Consider the following 14170-nt stretch of genomic DNA (forward strand, 5'->3'; position numbering starts at 1 on the left):
AATGAATAGACGCGAAGGAATTCGTTTCGCTTTATTCACGTAATACAATACCTGTTACATTCGCCTGGTAGCGTCAGCGTCATCAAGACACGTGCTGGCCTCCCAGAGGAAGTATAATACCTTGCGGCGGCGTCGTATGCTGACGCGACATAAATCTCTCGCGTGGGTCATTCGGCTGTCTTAAGCCCCGGAAGCGAAGCGAAATGAGCGTTCCGTAATTATACGTGGAGAAAATGATGCCCTTTTTTTCACTCCCTCTAATGGAATTACTACAGAAGCGAAACTTCAGACTTACGTGACGTTATCGACGAATGAAACGCGAGGTCTCGGCGAACTACGGCCATTAATTAGGAGCTCGGGATGTATCGACAGATCTGCCAGAACTCGCACTCGCGCGCGAGGTGCGAAGTAATTTTTCACACCAGAAAACTACTATTCGCATTTTATTCGCACGAACGGTCAGCTGCAATTTTCACAAATCAGAAGAGTACCGTCGCGTATCACGGCATGGGAATCGCATTCTACCTTTCGACACTCACACATTTCATAATAAACTGAGGCTGGCGTTCGTGATTTTGTAATATTTACGATTAACAAACTTAATAATTAAAATTTTTGAATTTAATTTCATGAATGCTAGCAATTATTTGAAGAAATTTAAATTTTTCCGTTTGCACTCTCATAATTTATTTACACTCTCTAATAAGGACTTTCTACGTTTCTTATAATTAATATACTTCTTATAATTGTTAAGTGACTTTATAATTATATAATTATATTATATGTATTATATAAAATCACGTTACACGTATAAATGTCATCACTATATTAATGATAAAAAATAAAATTAATTTTTTTTTAAATCTTATTTATAAAAAAATTGCACAACTTTGAAAATAACAATTTGAAATTAATTTCTTTAATTGAAAAATCTCCACTAAAATCTTTTAATACTTTTGACAAATATTAAATATTTCTTTCAGCTGAATTCCATCGAAAAACAATAAAATCAATAGCAGATAAATTGTGCAATATTTTTATACGTACAATTAATATATGAATGTAATACCGACGAAAGAATGGAGCAGAGAAAGCATGGAAGACGATAAATTTCAACGTGGAATTCTGATATCCTCGAGGGGAGCTTAGCACGACGTCCGCTTGTACAAAGGATTAAAGGTGTTAACCTCGCGTACAGGGCGATTAGGGCCACTGAGAAGTGTATATCGCCCACGGGCGATACGGCAGGAGACGGGCATTTTAACGCGACGCGGAAATATTCAGCGAGAAGTAGTAGTAAAAGCTGAGTGGGAGAAAGAGAGTGTGTATGAGAGAGAGAGAGAGAGAGAGAGAGAGAGAGAGTGTGTGTGTGTAGGAAAGAGAGAGTGTGCGAGAAGCCCTCGTGTAATACGAGGGCAAATGTCGTCGCCTCGGTGATATCCAGCCAAGTTTCGCCGCTTTTGATATTGCAACCGAGGAAATTTGCTAACTTGCAAACTGTCTCGGTAGCGATAGACCTCGTTTCGTCAAGCACGTACCGTACAGACGGCGGTCTATCCGACCCGATGAATACGTCCTCGTAAAAGGCATCGAGATACTCGGCGATGAGTTAGTCGACGTTGCACTTGCATATGTGCCGCTGTGTCGGCGATAATAATTGACATCGGTATAGCGTGTGCAATACGTGACCTCCAAGTCAGTTACTTACATCATTAAAAGCTAATAATAAATGGAAAATCATGAAATGCCAATTATTCATTTTTTTTTCTATATATTATTAAATCCTGTGATTTCCAATTAAATTACCTTCTCGACAGGTAAATACTTATTTACAATCTGTATGAATTTCTACACATATTTCTTTATAAAGTTATAGAGGATTTAATTTTAAAATTTATTAAATAAAAACATTTTTCTCATAGTTCGATATTTTTCTGATGACTAGCCGATTTTCAATTCGTAATCCACGGTTCAGTTTGATTGTCATGCTTTCGTAATGAAATTAATTTTTATTTTTATTAATTTTTGTTAATTTTGAATGATTTTCCAAAGCTATGCCGACGCCAAGTTAAGTGGTTCACGACGTTGCAAGTAGGACCGCCATGTGGAGGACAACGAGGAGGTCAACGAGAGAGTTAAATAACGCATAATTGCCGTGAGAAGAATCTAAGTTGCACCAGATTCGCAATACAACCAGATGCCGGAAGACAGCAGCGGAGGATCACGGCCTCCGTGCTCTTTGCGGGTCAGACGCACACACACTCGGAAGTAGTAAATCGCATTTCGCTTGAGACTGCGAGGCTTGGATTTATTTTCACGGAACACGCCCATGAAGCACGTGTCTGTGTAGCATTGTAAAGAAATTACGACAGCCTCGCAAGGAATCGAGCGAGCGCGTCGTTACGCGTTGAAATTCGTCGATGTGAATAACTGATAAGAAGCCGTCCGCCGTCAGTTTTCACAGGAAAGAATCGAGAAGCACATCGAGAGAGGTACAATAATTCTTTTTTTTAAATACATACATTTATATAAGAAAAAAGAGAGAGACGAAATTATGTATTATATATTTTTACGTTGATAATAATTCTCGCTAATTTGCCCAATCATCGTCTTACAATCATTAAATACATCTTCTTTCTATCTTCGATGCTAAATTAATGAATATCTAAAAACTGAAAGTATTAAATATTTGCTTAACTATCCTTCGCCGCAATTCTCTGCAGTCATATAAATGAAACATTTACCGCAATGCGATTGCAACGCTCGAGATCACTTGCGACAATTTTCTGGGCTATACTTTTCTCATCTTCCACATCTTTGGGAGATGGTTTCTCGCCTCCTTTCCTAAGGGCAAGAAGAAGCTTTCTTCTCGCGAGTCGCTTGGGACTCACGTGCTCTTTCGCCGCACATGACATCGGCCGTATGCACGCGATTGCCCAATGCTTATAATGTGACTCCAGCGAACGGGGCAATTTGCGGTAAATCACTTCCCTCGAATATCTCTCTCTCTCTCTCTCTCTCACACACACACACATACACACGTTCTCCTCCCTCTCCTCCTATCCACCGCCGCTCTCTTCCTTTCTCTCGTTCTCACTCTCACCACTCTGCACATGCATTCCGTACGGTATGCATCCTCTTTCCCTGTCCATTTATCTTGCTCCATGCCAATTTCATGTATTCAGGATTTATACAGTTCGTTACTTTCACTTATTGTTAATCATTCGTTTCTGTTGCTGCTTCTTTTCTTCGCTATTTTTAGTAAAGCAATCCTTCCTCTACGGATTTCCTCCACAAATCTCTCTGGGCACGCACATTTCTAATTTTCTTTTCAAAGTAAATTAGTGATCGAAGAAACGATCATGACAAAAGTAGGATAACGGTTTAACACATCGATGATGACAAGTGGCGTTCATTAGATAGTTAGGCGTGCAAAAATTAGATTGCGCTACTTCGTGAAGAGTCGTACCGTAACTTCCGCTACTGCTACTGTTATAACTCTACAAGGTGACCGGAAAATACAAAAATCACATTGACGCAATTAATGAATATGCAACATTTTGTAATTATAATAAAATCACAATCGAGGAATGGTAAACAAATTTTATAGAAATTGGATAACTTTGTGTAAAAAAAATGACACAGCTGATTTTGTCAGATTTTTCTTTCATATTCGGTACTTACATTATTTTTAAATTAACAGTAGGTTTCTGCTTCTCGTGATATAACTTATTCAAATGCAACTTCGTAGCTCGACACGATCATTAACTCTTGGACTTCTCGGTCGCGATCTTTGCCGCAACTGTAACGCTTCGCATTTGACTTCTACGCTCACAAGGGAATTTCATTCCGGGTCATTTAATATCACCCTATTTCTTCCTTTTCGATTTTCTCTCGTTCTTTCACAATTGCACTTGCGCAGTCTAACACACCTCTTATGTAACAGTCTCATTCGCACATCTCGGCACTGCTTGACAGAGGAGTGAATCACGTGACACGCACACACACCGTTACGTCTTTCCATCAGTAATATGCATATACATGCGCACATGTATGTGTGTGTGTGTAGCACGTGAGAGTTTCAACCTGCTCTCTCGTTCAATGACCGTACACGGCAACCTTTTGATTCACTCGGTGGCACGTGACCGACGACGGCTCGTTGCCAACAAAATATCTCCTTCACTTCGTCATCGACTTCTTCTTCCTTCATCGGCGTTTACTAGATGTGCTCATTACGAGACGTGTTATATCGCGTTACACTATGGATACATACGATCAAGCGCATCGTGTTTAGTAATTATGAGTAATAGCCGGTAATACGTAGGTCCCACAGATTGTACACAGATTGCTCGTGTCTGCACAGGGTGGCCCAAAACCATCACGTATCTTGCTTAATCCCGCAGAATAATGAGCGGATTGTAAAAAATAATGATTATTTTAAAGACAACAAGACGTCGAAGAATGAATTGTTCAACAATGTGTGAGAAAGAATTCAAGTTATTTAAATATCGAAAGAATAAAAATTAAAATGATAAAAACATATATTCCAATTGAATGTTTGACTATAGATTTTATATCTCAAGATAAGAGATTTAATTTAACCGAAAATTTTAATACAAGTGATTTTCAGGATAAATTGATTTCATCAAGGAATAATTTTAAAACGGTTAATCAATCTTGAAAAAAAAAAAACATTCGGAATGTTTGAGACATCCTATATAAAAATCCTTGGGTTTATACAAATTGTTCTCTCTATCGTGAAGCTTTCTCATCCTCGGAGACGATATACGGGGGCTATTACGAGCCGCGGGGGCATCGATCATACCTCTCGATATCGATCGTTGAACCTGTCTGAGGAAAAGCTCGCGGCCGCGAGAGAGGCACGTGCGCTGATTTACGTCGTGGGACCCAGGCACGTGCCACACTGGTAGACATAGTAATCCGCCTCCATCGTCCCTCGCTTCGCCCATTCTTTCTTTATCCATATCTCCTTTTCTCTTGCCATTTCTTTTCGTTTTTGTCGCACCTTTCTCTTTTCCCGCGGAGCAAATAAATGATGCATAAAGAACCTCTCTTCCACGGGTATTTGTCAATTTTATACGATATGGTTCGACATATGAGTATAACAATTAAACGGAAACTATAGAATTTATTATTAATATATCTTCGATTTATTAACATCCTACTTTGCTATTTGATAGAACCTGACTTATTAATAAACTAAGCACAATGCAGGAAAGGAAAATGACTATTCGTGATTTATCGCAAGTATTTCAGAAATCTGTGGCAGGAATATTCGTTTGAAATTTTAATTACGTTTAAATTATTATAAGACACTCAATGTTAAAAATACTTGAGGTGACCTACGGTCGAGTACCTTCCGGTCACCTCGTAGATTTATAACAGTAACAACATCGGAGGAAGTTACGGTATGACTTCGCGAAGTAGCGCAATCTAATTTCAGCACCTAACTTTCTAATGAACGTCACTCGTCATTGTCGTCGTGCGCCGAACCGTTATTCTACTTCTACTTTGTAATCATGCAAACGTCACTCCGTTCCCCTGCGCTCCGACCGATTGCCATACAAAGTCAGCGAATTGCATACCGTGCATACACGTACACACACACACACACATTGCTATCGCATCACCGACCACCAGACTCGGCAATTCTACCGAGCGACCAATCCTTATCCCCGAGACATGACAAATCGCCGTAAATCAGCATCATTTCGGCGCCATTAATCACCATTTGATTATTAACCATCGCGGACGCGGCAATAAAACACCGTTCATCCATGTTGCTTCCCACGTTTCCACGGTAAATTTGTTATATCTTGAACAAGCACAACCTCATTCGCGATGGTTTCACCCACGATTTGTACCCCAGCGATTCTCTGTGATCTATGTACAGATGAAAATGAATGTCCCAAGGGGGAAGGTACGGAAATACCAGCTTTAATCTCCGATCTTGCGAAAATGACATTGATTAATAAACGTAGTTGACATTGTAGTAATAATTAGCGTGCTGCCGATAAGTATACCTGTGCAGGATTCCAACGGCTGGCTGGAGGCGGCCTCATCTATTCAAACCTAAGACGAGCCACCATCCGTTTTCGCGAGCCGGGCCGATCGGCCGTCACGCTCGTTTAATTTGCATAATCCCATGGCGCGCGAGAAGAGACCGTTAGGCCGAAAGTGCCTCGCGCTGCGAAAGGATCACCGTAAGAGCATTCGGCCGTTATGGAATGCTGGAAAAGAGACGAGAGGATGGAGTAAGGATGCGAAGAAAGACGAGAGGGTGGAGGAGATGCCTCGAGAAGAGTAGGAGATGGAAGAAGCGCGCGGGAAAATGAGGTGGAGAAAGGATAAGAGGAGAGAGCGTGGCAGGCTCGCGTCCGCAAAAACACGTCCACTTTACCACCAACAGCGCACCGCCGGCAGAATCGACAAGCGATTCTTCCTTGCTTCCTTCCTCTCAGCCTCTCTTCCTCCTTTTTTTTCTTTTTTCTTTGTTTTTCAGTGAATGAGATTTACAACATACACGAATGGTACATCCAGGGCCGGCTTAATCTTTTCGAAGCGTAATTTGATCGTATTTAATCATAATCGATAAAATTGAAACTGTACTATCGACAATTTATTCTTATAATTTCTGGGAAAACAGATCATATATGAAGCTCTAAAAATGTCCATATATTTTTGTCATTAATCTTATTAGATTTAGTGACGGTAGAATATAGAAAAATTCTCTTTGAGAAACTCGATAAAGTCCTCAAAATATTTCTTTATCTGAAATAAACTGTCAATCGTGAATTTCATTTGAAAAAATAAGCAGAATTGTTACTTGAATTATTCATGCCTTGACGTACATTCCAATTTTACTATAACCTGCGTATAATTTAATACTTTGTTCTTGGATGCAGTATTCAATGTGTATTTCTGTTGAAAATAACCGTCCTGTTTTTTTTTTCTTTTATTATGGCACAAGAATATAAATAGTTAGATTAAAATGGATGCTTGGAGCCGTTCTCGAATACGACGACGGACGTAAGTCGTTCTTCCTTACATCCGTGCCGCAGGATACAGCCGGTACCATGGTGAGGTCTCATTAACTCAAGGACGCCGCTCGCAAACCCCCATTATCGACTTGTGAGCGCGTCATTACGTGCGAATCGCGCTTTTCCTTGCCTGCCTTTCCGGGCTGAGGAATCGCGTGTCCTTTTTCCGGACGATAATGGAAACGTTTCTCAGACTCGGCATTTTTGTCCTTCGGCGCAACACGCTCGCTCGTTCATGCGCGTTCGGCACGCGTTTTTTCTTTTCCTCTCTTTCTCATCCTGTCGACGACGATTTACGGTGTGTTGTCATGAGATTGCTATTAGAAAATTATCACACGCGAAAAAGAAATTCATTCCTCCGTATGGGAAACTTTGAACAATCGAAAAAAAAAAAAGTGATGTAAATGCTGTACTACTGTACGCAGGATTTCATGAGACTACGCGTATTTTTTTCTAACTGGCTTTTCGATATTTTCATTCAACAAGATAATTAGTAATTTAATTTCAAGTTCGATAGTTTTTAAAAGTATAAAGGTTTCTAACAACAATTAAGCTTCGATCGATGCAACAACAGAGCGAAACAGATCCGTCGATTCGAGCTACATCCTATATCGAGGATTTTCGTACTTGTAAACTCGCAGTTGTAAACTCGAGATACGAGTGTTACATGAATTACCACGAACATGGAACAGGTATAATGCGACATCAGAATCGCTGGCTCAAGGCTACCACAGCAGAATGGTCATTATCGTGCCGCAAATTACTTGTTAACAACATCCCGCCGATCGCCAATCGCATGCAATGCGTCGTCATATGTATCAGGCGGTTGATAAGAAAAATAAAATGCTTCCCGGTGACCAATGACGGTGACCAATGATGAATGATGTTAGTTCGTGAACATACGTCATAAGTATCATTAATAAGTATGCTATCCAAGAAGCAAGAATTAAAAGCATGCCGTGTCCAGTTTCTAGATCAATAAATGTTACACTTCTTACTAACATAATTACTTTAAATCATTTACGAGATCGTTCTATGTGAGATTTTTATTTTTATTTCGCATTTCTATAACATATAAAATTAGCTGTCCTAATTTTTAAAAAATTTTAATCAAAGATACAGTTATCAAGATATTCGACTTCACTATTTAACTTCTCTTTATTAAAATCATTATTCTTGAGAAATGCAATTGTGATTCTGCAAATATAATGAGTTATCCGACATTCTTAAATTTCGACAATCTCGTCATCAATTTTTGCATTTTTAAATCAGCTTCGAATTTATATTATAAAAATATATCAATTCATAAAAATAGAAAAAACATTTTGATTAATAAAAATAAAAAAAAATTCGAATTCATAAAAAATATTGTCATACTTTAGAGAAGGTTATTTTATTTATAACCGATGAATATCGATAATCATCAGTAGAGTGACTAGGATATTCCAATTGAATTCGCAATTAATTTTTCGATCGAACGAAGCAGGCATCGAGCAAATACTCGGAATGAAGACATTTACGAGTGAGCAACGAGCGATAAATAAGAAAGAAATCGCGATTCCTCGCAGCATAGAGCCGTTTAATCAGCATAACGAAGCGAGATCGAACGTCGCGTGTCGATCGACGATCGTAACCGAGCATTTTATTATATTTTCTTCACGGGGGGTCTGTGACTCTTATACCGCAAACACTTCTGAGCGGCGTAAATTAACTTCCTTATCGTCGCCTCAATTACGCTGTCTTATCTTGATTTGAGCGCTGAACGATTGAGCGCACGGATTCGATCGCCATTGTGCGTTGAATTGCTGAAATTGCGATTCTGGGACATCAACAGAGTGAATGCGAGAGAGAGAGAGAGAGAGAGGGGGAGAGAGAGAGAGAGAGAGAGAGAGAGAGAGGGAGAAACTAATATGAAAAGAGCAAGAATGTTAGTGCTGTCCTGATCTTATCGAACATATTGCGGGGGTGTATCGCTCGCTCGATAACGACATTCCGATTCCCCGTTGCTTGCCAGTATGCTTGGAGGAAGAGCCGCGATAAACGAGATATCGATCGATGTCATCCTATATATCCGCAAGATAAGCAGTGGCAGGATCAACCAATGGCATTCGATATTTTTGACCAAATCGATTTAATCCTCTTTGAGAATTAACGTTTATTTTGTGTAATACTTCGATTCCGTATTATTCTTTTTTTTTTCAGTTTCGCAACATAGTAGAACGATTTATACCTGAAAATATTACGATTGCCGCTTATGTAGTATATAAAAATACATTTACTTTGTCAAAGCGTTCTGGAATTGGAGCGGAAAACTTCCGATATTTCGGGCTTCGATCCTATTAAGTCGTTGCATGGAATCGCGGTTTCTGTTAGATAATTCTCGTTTCACCAAAGCACGATCGATTTATAGGCTTCAAATGTATCTATAAATACAAAACAAATATTTTTCAGATATACAAGTTTTTAAATAAAAAAAAATTTAAGAGTTATTATTTTCTCGGTTCTATTTTAGCGCGTTGTGGGGAAAAAATCCTGGTTGCAAAAAGTTTCGCTTGCGCAATTTACATTTTCATCAGAATTTTTGTCTCCCGCAACATTTTCTACCGTTTTTTTCTTTTATTTTCTTATTCTTTCTTTCGTTCCCTCTTTCTCAATGTATATGTTTTACGGATTGCATACTCTAACTTCTAATTATGTAAGGAGAGATTAGTGTCGGTTCGCCTAGGTGACTTCAAGCTCAAGAGAAACTTCTGTGCCGGACAGAAGTCGAGTCTCTCTTCCGACGTGTTAAATAATATCTCGCGACTTAACAAAGAAAGCGACGCGCTGAATGAAAGACGATCTGAAGCTCTTGAGAAAAGAAATTAAATCTTTCTCGCAGAGATGGAAATGTCCTCCCTCTCCTGTGTTCCTCGGTTTTTAACGAGAAACACATTTGCCTTCGTACCTTCAATGGATGTCTTTAATCACAGCAGTGTCCATTCGTTAATTTCAATTAGCAAGACACTTTGATACAGGATATCCGCATTATGTTTTAACGATAGATTCGGCACTAGGTTTTTACAAGGATAATGAAATTTAATGTAACACGATAGAATACGTGTTGTCTTGTGAGTAATACTTCGGTAAAGTATATTTAGTGAAGAAATCAATCATGCGATAACAGTGAAATAATCTGCATATATTATTATTTCTTGTAAATATATAATTATTCTAATCTAAACAAAACTTCGTATGACACGTAATCAATTTTATTTATGTTCAAGAGAACTTGAATTTGATTGCTTGTAACCTTGGCATTAAAAATTCATGTGAAGTATATAAAATTATTAATTATTCATAAAATTCTGATGAAGTTTTTCAGATGAAGTGCTTTGTTAAAAAATTTATAACTTAACTTTCAAATTGAATGACTGTTCATCTCTCCTGTTACGCAATCAAAATTTTAAAAAGAAGTATAATATCTTTACGGCTCACTTCAGGTTGTACTTTTTTGGGTTAAGGCCGTATTATATACGTGAACATACGGAATAATAAAGCGACAGCGTGTACCGAGTAGGTAGATGGATCCTTCCGAGTAATTGTCCCGGGGGACAATATAAAGCGCACGCAAGTGTACGTAAGTTTCGGTCTTTATCGCGTTTTATCGCGCAGCCGAGTGTGCGAGTCAACGAGGAGAAATGACCTTGGGGAATGGATCCTCTAAAAGACACATGTCAGTGAAAGGCATATAATGGAGGGAAACGTCGTCGACAGTTTGACGTCATTCCAGTTTGTCGTTCTACGCAAAAGTAACGTTTCTCAGACGAGTTTCTTCGGAGATTCGCTCTTTGCGTCGAACTTTGTAAAATCAAGCAAGTTTTATTGAGAAATATATTACAGTTACTGCTACATAAAATTTATCATATCAGATTGTGAAATATTTTTATAATACTGATTACGATTGAATTTATAATCGCGAAAAGCTCTCTGAAACATGCAAATTTGACATTTAACAGTTGCAGAAATAAAAATAAGAGGAAAAAAGTGTGCTAAAAAAAAAGAGAGACGCTTCTTAGGTATTATACGTCGTTATATTAAAAAGCCTGGAGACCGTTTCGCCGCTTATGAATTTTACGCTCCCGTTGTTATGCGATTACCGTAAAAAGGGCTGATCGCCGAGACGCGGTAGGAAAACTGCGTCTTTTTCGGGCTCGTGCCATTCCGCAGCTTCGAGAAGCTTCTCTTCGGAGAAGCCAATTACGCAAAATACGCGACGGGATATGGCTAGATGGAAAAAAGTCTGGCGGCGATTACTGTACCATAGCGCTACTTCCTGATCGAGTCGTCGCCACTGGTGCGGTCCACTCTTGTTTCTTACGTTGCTAAATAAGCGCTTTTTGCCGCGAGCGCGTTTCCCCTTCCCCTCCATAAATTGTCAACCGGTTTAAGATGAAGACTGCGATATTTTCATATTAATCGTTTAAAGAGAGGAGGAGGATGGACGATTTAAAAATCTTTGGTTTAAAATTATACTTGAACGGATTATACTAAACTAATAATATCTGAAATTATAAATTATTTCAAAATTATTAGGTGTTGGAATTAATTCGTAGCGTTTTACAAGTGATGGGAAGTACTTTCATTAATGTATTTTTTAATGCTCATGTGAAATAAATAACATTCTTTCATTAAAAAACGCTACGAATTAATTCCAACACCTAATATTTAAAAAAATTAGGAAGAATTGTAATTTGAGTTATAATTTTCGTAAAAACTTGAACGGAAAAGATTGTTTCCTACGATTTATGTATGTAACCACTTTTCTCGGTCTGAATACGTCAAATGGTAGAAGAATTGCAGCCCATTGTAAATGTGCCACACTTTTTTACACAGCGCGAATGAGTCGCGGGCAATTAACAGGAATTTATAGGCAGTAAAACTGCTTTGATCGAGATCGGGTGGAGAATGGTTAATGGATAGATCGTTCTCACATGCGACACATAGAAATAGATTCTAAAAAGACTGTAAAAAAAAGAAACGGAATATAGGGTAAAGAGATAATTAATGTTCTTGTTAATATTTATTTGTTATAACTATCCTATAAATATTAATTCCATATAATTATCTCATAAATAGTACAATTATACGTTATAAATAATTTAAATCTAATAATCCACCTGTTCTCACTCTACAGTACGAATCACTAATCACTCTATAATTCCAGCTAATAAACTTTATTATTTTTTGTAATCATTTTATTAATCGTGAAGCAATTATTTCCACCATTACATGTATTATCATAACCTTTTTCTAGTTATATTCATTGTTTTGCATTATCTTTTCATGTGTGTAATTACGTTTTGGATAACTCTTGATATTATTATCATTAGAATTAATTACATGTTATTTCCAGTTTTCGAGTTAACGTCAAAATGCAACGGTGGAAAAATTACACCGTGTTTCCGCTCTGTGTTCGATCTTGCTAAAAGCGGCTGAATCGGAATTACGCCTCGTATCGAAAGCGGAGGAAGGGGCTTCTGTCCGTATCGAGTGGTGCATTCATCGCTGTTGCATTTATCGAATGCAATGGTGCTAAATGCGACTGAAAATCGAAGATCGAAAGTGGCGTGTCGATATTCATTCGACCACGCTCGTTCACATATATACATCCGAATAGCTTGGGTTATGTAGCTTCTTTCGCGGGTTCGCTTCGAATCCGCGATCCGGTATATTGCATTCGATTCAACTCTTTCTCTCTTCCGATCTCTCTCTCGCTCTCTCTCTCTCTCTCTCTCCCCCCTCCCTCTTTCATTCGTACTTTTTCAAATGAGCACGCTTTCAAAGGCGCACGTAAATACACTGTGCATGGACGAACAAACAGATCGACTATTCGCAGATAGCCTCGTTGGAAATGTTACACACACTGTTGGGAATTCGTCGTTCCCTTTGTCTTGCCCTTCCCCCTCTATTTTTCCGACGCAAAGAATGGCGCAGAAAATAAAGGGAGGATTAAAAAAAAAATGTTTAGTGGGTATTGTAAACAAGCGACTCGAATTACGACTCTCGTTGCATATCAGGCATCGTGTTTGTTATCCAAAATGTGTACATCAACGGAGCCATGTGGATCAAATCGCAAAGCACCGAAATTACATGCAATAGTCGCCGGTCATGTAATACAGTAAAGTATAGAAGGCAATTTTTCCTTAGATATAATCCCGTGATATTTGTGCGCTCGTCCTGTTTATAAATTTATTTATATACTGCGTTAACTGCGAGATATAACATGTATAAAGAGAATCTGCTTTCTTTCTTTTTTTAATAATTCTCGATAAATTAAATTTTGTGAAATTTAAATAAAGTGGAAAAATAATATTATACACAATCAAAATGTAAAGGAAGAAAACGTCGTGAGCTACCATTTTAATTTAATTTATAGAAATATGATATTATAAATATTACAATATAATCATAGAAATACATCACAAATATTAAATATTCTTTCATATTCAATTATCATAAATTATAATTATTGTGAAAGATTATAAATTTTGCCCGTTTATTCAGTTCTTTCTGAGAATATTTCATTTCGGTGACAATTTAATTTCCTTCTAAAAATTTGATTCAATTCTCAAAAAATAGTCCTCGTTATAACAAGATTGACTAGACTGTTGTACGATAAACATATAACGCACGACATACGGCAGTTACACAAGATCTATCATTCTTTCTTGTCTAGTTATACGAAATACACGAGGAAAAAAAGCGTGCTCACGCCTGGCGTCGCGCGTGCTCTATCTTTTACGAGCGTATTTCTCTTATTTTACAACCGCGATAATCGCAATGCGAGCGTGCGCGGAGTTTGCACGAGAAGTGTATCAAATAATATCTCGTAAATTTACGCCCGGAACGCGCGATGTTTTCATCTCGGCAGGCAGATGTTCCACTCGTATAATTTACGATGCGGCTTGACCTGTGTTTCTGGATTCTCGCAATTAAAAATGTATTCTATTTCAGGATGCGATCGTCGCGTCTCATCAAAAGCGGATGTCATAGCTGTATATAGACTCTCTAATTATAAATCTACTAGTTTAAATCTCTTGAATGAGAAAGGGAGGAGAGAGAGAGAG

At 38.2% G+C, this 14170-nt stretch overlaps 1 protein-coding gene across 8 annotated transcripts in view; it reads right to left on the reverse strand.

The window, feature by feature from the left end:
* The window catches only part of LOC147908614 (CCR4-NOT transcription complex subunit 6), a 361019-nt gene that overhangs the window by 189617 nt on the left and 157232 nt on the right, over positions 1–14170 (reverse strand). The gene's annotated exons all lie outside the window — the stretch shown is intronic.

The sequence above is a fragment of the Acromyrmex echinatior genome, chromosome 9 (genome assembly GCF_024713525.1).
Source record: "Acromyrmex echinatior isolate Ae372 chromosome 9, ASM2471352v2, whole genome shotgun sequence".
Taxonomy (NCBI): Eukaryota; Metazoa; Arthropoda; class Insecta; order Hymenoptera; family Formicidae; genus Acromyrmex; species Acromyrmex echinatior.